This window comes from Mandrillus leucophaeus, unplaced genomic scaffold (assembly GCF_000951045.1).
Source record: "Mandrillus leucophaeus isolate KB7577 unplaced genomic scaffold, Mleu.le_1.0 Scaffold386, whole genome shotgun sequence".
Classification (NCBI taxonomy): Eukaryota; Metazoa; Chordata; class Mammalia; order Primates; family Cercopithecidae; genus Mandrillus; species Mandrillus leucophaeus.
Window position 1 is genome coordinate 738,843 of NW_012104098.1, and position 8,676 is coordinate 747,518.

Consider the following 8,676-nt stretch of genomic DNA (forward strand, 5'->3'; position numbering starts at 1 on the left):
TGAAAGAAATTGAAAAGGACACCAAAAAATAGAAAACTATTCCCTGTTGATAGATTAGAGGATTCAGTATTTTTTGAATGTCAATACTATCTAAAACAATCTACAGATTCAATGCAATCCCTATGAAATTACCAACTACATTCTTCACAGAAATAGAAAAAAATCCTAATATTTATACGGAACCACAAAAGACGCAGAATAGCCAAAGCTATTCTAAACAAAAAGAACAAAACTGGTGGAATCACATTACCTGTCATCAAATGATACTACAGAGCTATCGTAACCAAACAGCATGATATTGGCCTAAAACCAGACACACAGACCCATAGAACAGAATAGAAAATCTAGAAACAAATCTACACACCTATAGTGAAGTCGATTTTGACAAAAGTGCCAAGAACATACATTGGGGAAAAGAAAGTCTCAATAAATGGTGCTGGGAAAACCAGATATCCATATGCAGTAGAATCAAACTAGTCCCCTATCTTTCACCATACACAAAAATCAAATCAAAATGAATTAAATACTTAAATCTAAGACCTCAAATTATGAAAGTACTACAAACTTTCAAAAAACCAATCTCATGAGAACTCCACTGAGAACAGCAAGGGGGAATTCCACCCCATGATTCAATCACTTCCCACCAGACTCTCCCTCCAACATTGGGAATTATAATTTAACATGATATTTGGGTGGGGACACAGAGGCAAACCATATCATTTCATAATGTGATAAGAATTATATGAATTAATACACATAAAGTACTCAGAATGGTCAATGGAACATAATACACGCTCAACTAATTTAGCAAGTTAAACTAAGATATGTTTACTACCAAGTGTTTTCTGAGAGTTTACATTGTTCACAATTACATAGTCCGTGGTTTGTTTGTTTTGAAATGAATTTATTGCCATTTAAAAACATTTTCAAATTGGGTTTCTTTTTTGCAGGGGGGATATTTCTATTTCTTTGTACTTTTTGACACTTGAGAAACTAGCAAGTATAAGTTTCTAATTCAGAAACAAATCATGCCAAATTTGTTCTACTTTGGGCCTTGTCATTTGCTGTAGTTTTGCCAGTAGTATTTTCCCTGGATTTTCATAAGTTCAGCTCCATCAGATCATTTAGGTCTTGCCTCCAAGGCACCTCCTAAGAGTAACCTGCCCTGATTATTCAGTGTAATATTGTGTCACCACCACAGCAACCGCATCTAAAGTCACTACCATGTTGTTATGTATTATTTTCCTCTGATATAATTTATTCCTAAATTATATTACCATTCGTTTATTTATGTCCCAGGTAGGCCATTGCCTATCTTATCTCCAACTCAGCTGAAGTTTGAGGAGTATGACAGTGCTCTTAATTGGTCTTCCAGGTACTAGTCAGAAACAAGTACTCTCTGCCCTTACTACTTCTCTAAAACTTGATTGTTGGGAAAAAATATGCTTCAGAGGTCTCGAAATCACTTTAACTTCTATGTTTCTATATATTCTCAGTTTTATTCTCATTAATTAATCAGCCATCAACAAGCTGGGTATTTTGCATTCATCATTTTGCTACCCTTAAAATTGTAGAATTACTTTTTTTGAACTGTGTTTTTACATTATGTCCCAGCCCACAGTGATAAATGTTAAAAGAAAGATTACCTACAAACTTATCATTTTTATTATAGATATGGTGTAATTGATGATGAAACTTATGCCCTCAATATCAGTTAATCTATGAAGACAGACACATCTTTTTTCTTTTCTTTTTTTTTTTTTTTTTTTTTTTTTTTTTGAGATGGAGTCTTGCTCTGTCACTCAGGCTGGAGTTCAGCGGTGCAAGCTTGGCTCACTGCAACCTCTGCCTCCCAGGTTCAAGCGATTCTCCTGCCTCAGCCTCCCAAGTAGCTGGGATTACCGGCACCTGCCACCACACCCAGCTAATTTTTGTGTTTTTAGTAGAGGTGAGGTTTCACCATGTTGGCCATGTTGGTCTTGAACTCCTGACCTCATGTGATCCACCTACCTCGGCCTCCCAAAGTGCTGGGATTACAGGTGTGAGCCACTGCACAAGGCCAGAAACATCTTCAAGTTGTTAAAATAGAGGGAATTTAATGCGAGGCAATGGTTATATGGATGATGGGAACATTGAGAAGTCAAATGAGACAATGAAGCAAATGAGAAAATAGTGACAGACTAGTTAGCATCCCTAGGCTGGAGAGAAAATATAAGAAGATGGAGTTGCTGAAGCCAGAGGGTCAGAGGTCCCTGGAAAAAGGAGGCTGTGCCTGTGCATTGAGAGCCAGAGCCAGAGCCAGACCCAGGAAGGAGACACAGCAGATTCTAGAGACTTTACATTGGAGAGTGGGGCTGAAGGAGAAATAGCCTGGCTACTCCCTTCCAATAATTCAATCAGCACTTCCCATCGCCTATACCCAGCCAGAAGTCAACTATTAGGGAACCCTGGAAAAAAGGTAGCTTTTATGTCAGCACCCTGAAGCACTGAGCAGAGCAAAAGAGGTATGAGGAATAGATCTGAAAGCAAACTGACCCAGGACTACCACACCATTCCATGAGGAAGCATGAGTGCAAATTGTACTCATTCCTCAGGATGGGAAACAGATGTGACTCTTCACAGCAATTGATTTGTTTCTATGTAACAGGCTCTACATTATGCCAGCAATCAGGATTCTCTCCTTGTGTTGGATTCTGAAGAACATAAAGTCAATTTTGTGTTTTTCTTTTGGCATCATACACAAGAGACTGATGAAATATATATTGAATTCCACTATTATTCCCATATTAATTCCCTAAATGTTGTTAGTTGCTTGGCTAGGTGCTTCGGCTAGAACTGTGGGTTGGTAACATGTGTAGTCTTTGGGTGCAATGGCTATGAAGAAATGGCTACTGTGATTCCTGGTGCTGTCATTCTGCCCACTTTATTTATTGCCCTTATTGATGAGGCTGTTGAAGGGACAGGTCAAAAATAGTCACATACTAACTAAGCTTCTGTTACAAGTCTGGGTTTCTGACTCCAAAACCTATGGTCTTTCAACTTTGTTGATGTTTTAATAATTCATTTCTACTTTTTCTCCAGTCCTTTGCTTACGAGTTTCTTCCTCTGAAAAAGTTGTTGCCTTACCTCTGTCAGAGCTCTTAAAACACTGTATTGTAATAGGCCATTCACCTTGATTTTTCTTTTGCTCTTTCTCTTAGGTATTTTGAGGTTGGGTTCAGTGCTATATGTCTTTATTTTTAGCATCTACCATAGTGTTTAATACAAACAACATGCTTAACTGACACAAACTGAATGAACAAAGGGAATTAATCAATAAATAAAATTAGTACCCTGGTTAGGTAATTTCAGTTTCCTCATTGGTGAGATAAATTATATATTTAATATTTTGACAATTGGCATTGATTTAAAAGTGGATATTAACAAAATTCAGTGACTCAGACCATTCAGAGAAAAGTAATGTCACACACAGACAAATAATTAAGGCTAGTTAAAGGATGCAAATGTCTCAAAGCAATCAAGTCAAGAAATAGATGTTACAAGCAAAACACAAATTATGTGAATACATGTTGTGATAATATGTAAAATAGATGGGTCCATTGGGCAATGTCCTATGATCAGGCATTAGTCACTTAATAATTTCTTGTCCAAATTTTTAAATCTGGCACATACCTATTCTTTGGATGAAATTGTACAGTGCTTTGAATAAGACTCTTCATAGTTTCAAGTATAAAGATAATAAAGAGACTAAACTCCCTCTACATAAAAATTGCAAAGGACCAGCTGTATTTTTAGTGCACAGAAGGGCCACAAATGGATAGAATTTGCTTTGTGCTTTACTAGACTCCTGGGAGGAATCAGGAGCCTCATTTAGGTCTTGGTACTATTTGTGAAACTGGAAACATGTGCATCTTGGAAAACACTCAAGAATTTCCTGACCTCATAGGAAAAGGCTGGAAACCAAGTTGCTGAGAAACTTTGATCTCACAATCAAACTCTAACTGGATATTCACAAATTTGTAAAAATTTGGCTGTGACAACACTGAGAGATGAAATGTCAAGCTAGTGTTAAAAGAGCACAGCTTTGTGGAGTGGCTTATTTAACAATGCAGAGCATGAGACTATGGGTGAGGCAATGCTAAGGCTCATGTCTTACTTTATCTTTGAATACAATAAAACATGTGATAGGTTTTCAATAGTGACACTTCTATATTAAAGGAAAGAGAAATACTACTTTGGATGATGATGGTTGGAGAACTGGAGGAAAGAATAGTAACAGTGATGCTGCAAAGCTCTCACACTATTTTGTGGTACGACAGCTGGACCAAAGACCTTGACTTCAATGTAAACACAAGATATGCAATTTTTGAGGCTTAAGTTATTTAAAATATGAATACCCATTGGCATACTGTTTTGGTTTTTATGTTTGAGTTCTCAAGCTGATCATTCAGTTCATTCATTTATTTGTCAATTTATTCATTCTCATTCTTTCAACAGTCAATTATTGAGTTTCTTTTCCTTTTAGACACTAGAAATACATTGACATCATGCTTCAAGAGTTCATAATGTGGTAAAGGAGGGAGACAACTAAAATAATGCCCAGTGAAATTGCTAAAATAGTGACTAAAAATGCTTTGAATACAGGAAGGAGAAAATGATAAATTTTGCAAAGGGAATTTTAGAAAGCAAAAAGAGAGGCTTTATTTGGAGATGATTCTATTTGAGCAAGTGGCTTAAATGGTGAGTATCTTTCCTCCAAGTGTTGAAAGAGGAAAGCCCTGGTAGCCAAGAAGAAAGTATTACACTGTAGTTTAATAATAATCAGTATTTGTTTTAGATTTCAGATTCCTAGCAATTATTAACTTTGAAGACACTGAGTCACACAGGCTGATTGTAATTTACTGCCTCTTTTGCTCCATCGTAATTCTCTCCCTGACCATGAGAGGAACGCTCTCTGCCATGCAGGATCTTATAGTATGTACAGACCCTTCAATAGTGAGGATCTCTCTTCTATCCTATCTTGTCTCATAATACTGTACTGACACTGTACTAAATTATGAGTTCCTGTGTTATCTTTTTCCCCACTGCCATCCACAGACACTGCATGGTACATAGTTTGCTGAGTAAAATAGTCTGGCTGTAACTTCATAGGAAATGCCAAAGATAGGAGTTGGAATACAGAGATCACTGTGACTTTCGTGTGTTTTTGTCCATAGTACTTTGGTCTAAAAAGAAAAAAATGAGGGTGGGCTCAGTGGCTCATGCCTGTAATCCCAGCACTTTGGGAGGCCGAGGTGGGAGGATTGCCTGAGGTCAGGAGTTCAAGACCAGCCTGGCCAACATGATGAAACTCCGTCTCTACTAAAATTACAAAAAGTAGCCAGGCGTGGTGGCATGCACCCGTAGTCACAGCTACTCAGGAGGCTGAGGCAGCAGAATCGCTTGAACTCCGGAGGTGGAGGTTGCACAGAGCCGAGATGACATGACTGTACTACAGCCTAGGCAACAAAAAGACTATCTCAAAAAAAAAAAAAAAAATTGAGCCTGATAGTAATAATATCTAGTGTGTCATGCAAACTTCTAATTGTCAAAGCATATAGATTCACACAGTAATGGTTCTAAAGCAAGACTCTCTAAATTTAAATGTGTAAACAGATGTTGAGTTCAACTGTTAAACTAATGTTGTATTTATTTTTCATTATTATACTTTCATTGCTGAATCTTTCAGTGTTGAGACTCCATTCTTTTTAAGCAAATGAAATTTTCTTTATTGTTTAATTATTGCCTTTACTGCAACAATTTTTTTTTTTCTGAAAATCTGGGTATTTACAGTTTAGTTTTTCATGATTTAACACTTAGAACTCATATCTTTTCTTTGATGATGTCCATCTCTTGGTATCTTTGCTTGGTGCCTTCAGACATTCCTTCCATTTAATATGCTGGACTGCTAATATGATTCCTTATCATGACAATATTTCATTTTCAGAGTCTTCTGGTTTCTGAGTTTTCTTTTAACTTCCAAACACACTTTTTTGTATGGGACTTCTGCCTCACAGAGACTCACAAAATATTCCATATGAACAATGATAACAACAAAATATGAAATTTGACCTCTTCTCACTCTATATAAGAGGACCAACTCCAGAAGATTCTAGGAATGAAATGTCAATAACAAAATATAAGACTTTTAGTAGAGGCCGGGTGCAGTGGCTCATGCCTGCAATCTCAGCACTTTGGGAGGCCGAGGCAGGTGGATCACCTGAGGTCAAGAGTTTGAGACCAGCCTAGCTCACCTGGTGAAACCTTGTCTCTATTAAACATACAAAAAAATTAACTAGGTGTGGTGGTGGGTGCCTGTAATCCTGGCTGCTCCGGAGGCTGAGGCAGGAGAATCACTTGAATCTGGGAGGTGGAGGTTACAGTAAGCCCAGATTGCACCACTGCACTCTAACCTGGGAAACAGAGCAAGACTGTGTCTCAAAAAAAAAAAAAAAAAAAAAAAGACTTTTAGTAGGGTATTAAAGGTGAAAGTCTGGGAAAGGCTGGATAAAATAGAAAACTGATAAATATGGTTATGTTGGAATTTGACCTGCAAAAGATACCTTAAAGAAATTAAAGATAATCTACAGATGGGGAGAAGGCATTTTATTTTATTCTTTTAAATTGTTGTGGGTACACAGTCGGTATATATATTTATGGGGGGTACACAAGATGTTTTGATACAGGCATGCAATATGAAACAAGCATCTCATGGAGAATGGGGTATCCATTGTAGCACCTCCGACTTTGCTCTCATGTGTAGATGTGCTTACTTCCCCTTCCCCTTCTGCCATGATTGTAAGTTTCCTGAGGCCTCTTCAGAAGCAGAAACCTGTATAGCTCACAGAACTGTGAGCTGATTAAATATATTTTCTTTATCAATTACCCAATCTCAGGTATGTCTTTATAGCTGTATGAGAATGGACTAATGCATTAAGTAAGTACTTTTATATTATTATCATCTCCACTTAGAATTTAAAAACTGAGGCCAGGTGCGGTGGCTCACGCCTGTAATTCCAGCACTTTGGGAGCTGAGGTGGGTGGATGACCTGAGTGGTCAGGAGTTCGAGACCTGACTGGCCAATATGGTGAAACCCCGCCTCTACTAAAAATACAAAAATTAGTGGGACGTGGTGGCACATGCCTCTAATCCCAGCTACTTGAGAGGCTGAGGCAGTAGAATCGTTTGAACTTGGGAGGCAGAGGTTGCAGTAAGCTGAGATTATGCCATTGCACTCCAGCCTGGGCGACAGAGAAAGACTCTATCTCAAAACAAAAAAACAAAAAAACAAAAAAACAAAAAAACTGAGACAAAGCCCTTAAGTATCTTGTCCAAGATCATGCATTCAGCAAGTATAGAGGAGGTGTATGAATTCCTATTATCTGCTTCAACAAAATACCTTCTTAACCACTATATCAAGGTATTGTGGTCAAAAGTGTGGATACTTGGTTCAGACAAATGTGGGTTCAAACCCCAGCTCTGTAACTTACCAGTCAGTGTTTTAACATAACTTAATGTGCAAAAGGAAGACATTTATTTTTTATCATTGTAATTCACTACTATCCTACTTACAGTTTTTAGCTTTTCCTTCCAAGGTCCCAGGGCTAGAAACTTGGTTAAAACTTTTCTACTGTGACACTTCCTGAAGCATCAGTATCTACTGTTGCCTTTAGGTCTTAAATTGTTAAAAGAATGTTAGAGATATATTCTTAGAGAACAGAAGTATATTCCAAATAATTTCTGAAGATGCTTTTTAAAATTCTGTTTGCTTCTGGAGTCACACGGGAGATTAATGTGTCTCCTAAATGGGCTATATTGTTACTTTACTTTTTCAAAGATGATGATAAATAGCCTGACTTACTCTTCAACCATTGATATTCTCCTTTTAAAGGAAAAAAATTACCATAACATAATTTATTCAAGTACAAGCATTTGTAATTTAGAATACTAACAATCAAAACCTAGAATGCAGATGTTTTTTCTGTAGTTTAACTTCTACCAGGTTGTCAGGAATAAAAAAATAAAGATACAGAGAAAAGCATTTTCCATAAATTGGTGTAACTATGTTATAGTGTAGTTTATTTAATTACTAGTTAAGCCCCATGTAATTAATCTAATAAAATGTGTTTCATTTCATTAATTTATTACATTGTTAAATATGTATCATGATTGAATAGCATCATATAATTTTCTAATAAATTGATAATGTCTAAAATTCACCTTTAAGAGTATCTTTACTATTACAGAATTAGAATATTGAGAGACAAGTTAAGGTAAAATAAAGGAGGAGTCATTGGCTTTACTCTGGTGTGTCTTGGATTATAATTAACACATTTTTTATTATTTTCAGAGGTCAGTTTTTGAATATTAACCAAAATGCCTTGCCTGTATTACTATGACCTTTTAGAGTGCCTAACCTACTCCTAGGTTAAATATTTATTACTGAAACAATGTGTCTCTTCATCCATTTAAATAATTATTTATCAAGGTATTTCAAATCAATGCACATCATCCATTAAAAATAGAGAACCAGTTTAAATGCCAGGTAGAAAGATAATATTTCTTTAGATTTTAACAATGGAACAAAAGAAGGTGATATAAAATGGTACATCATATAAAAATGGAATACTAAAAAG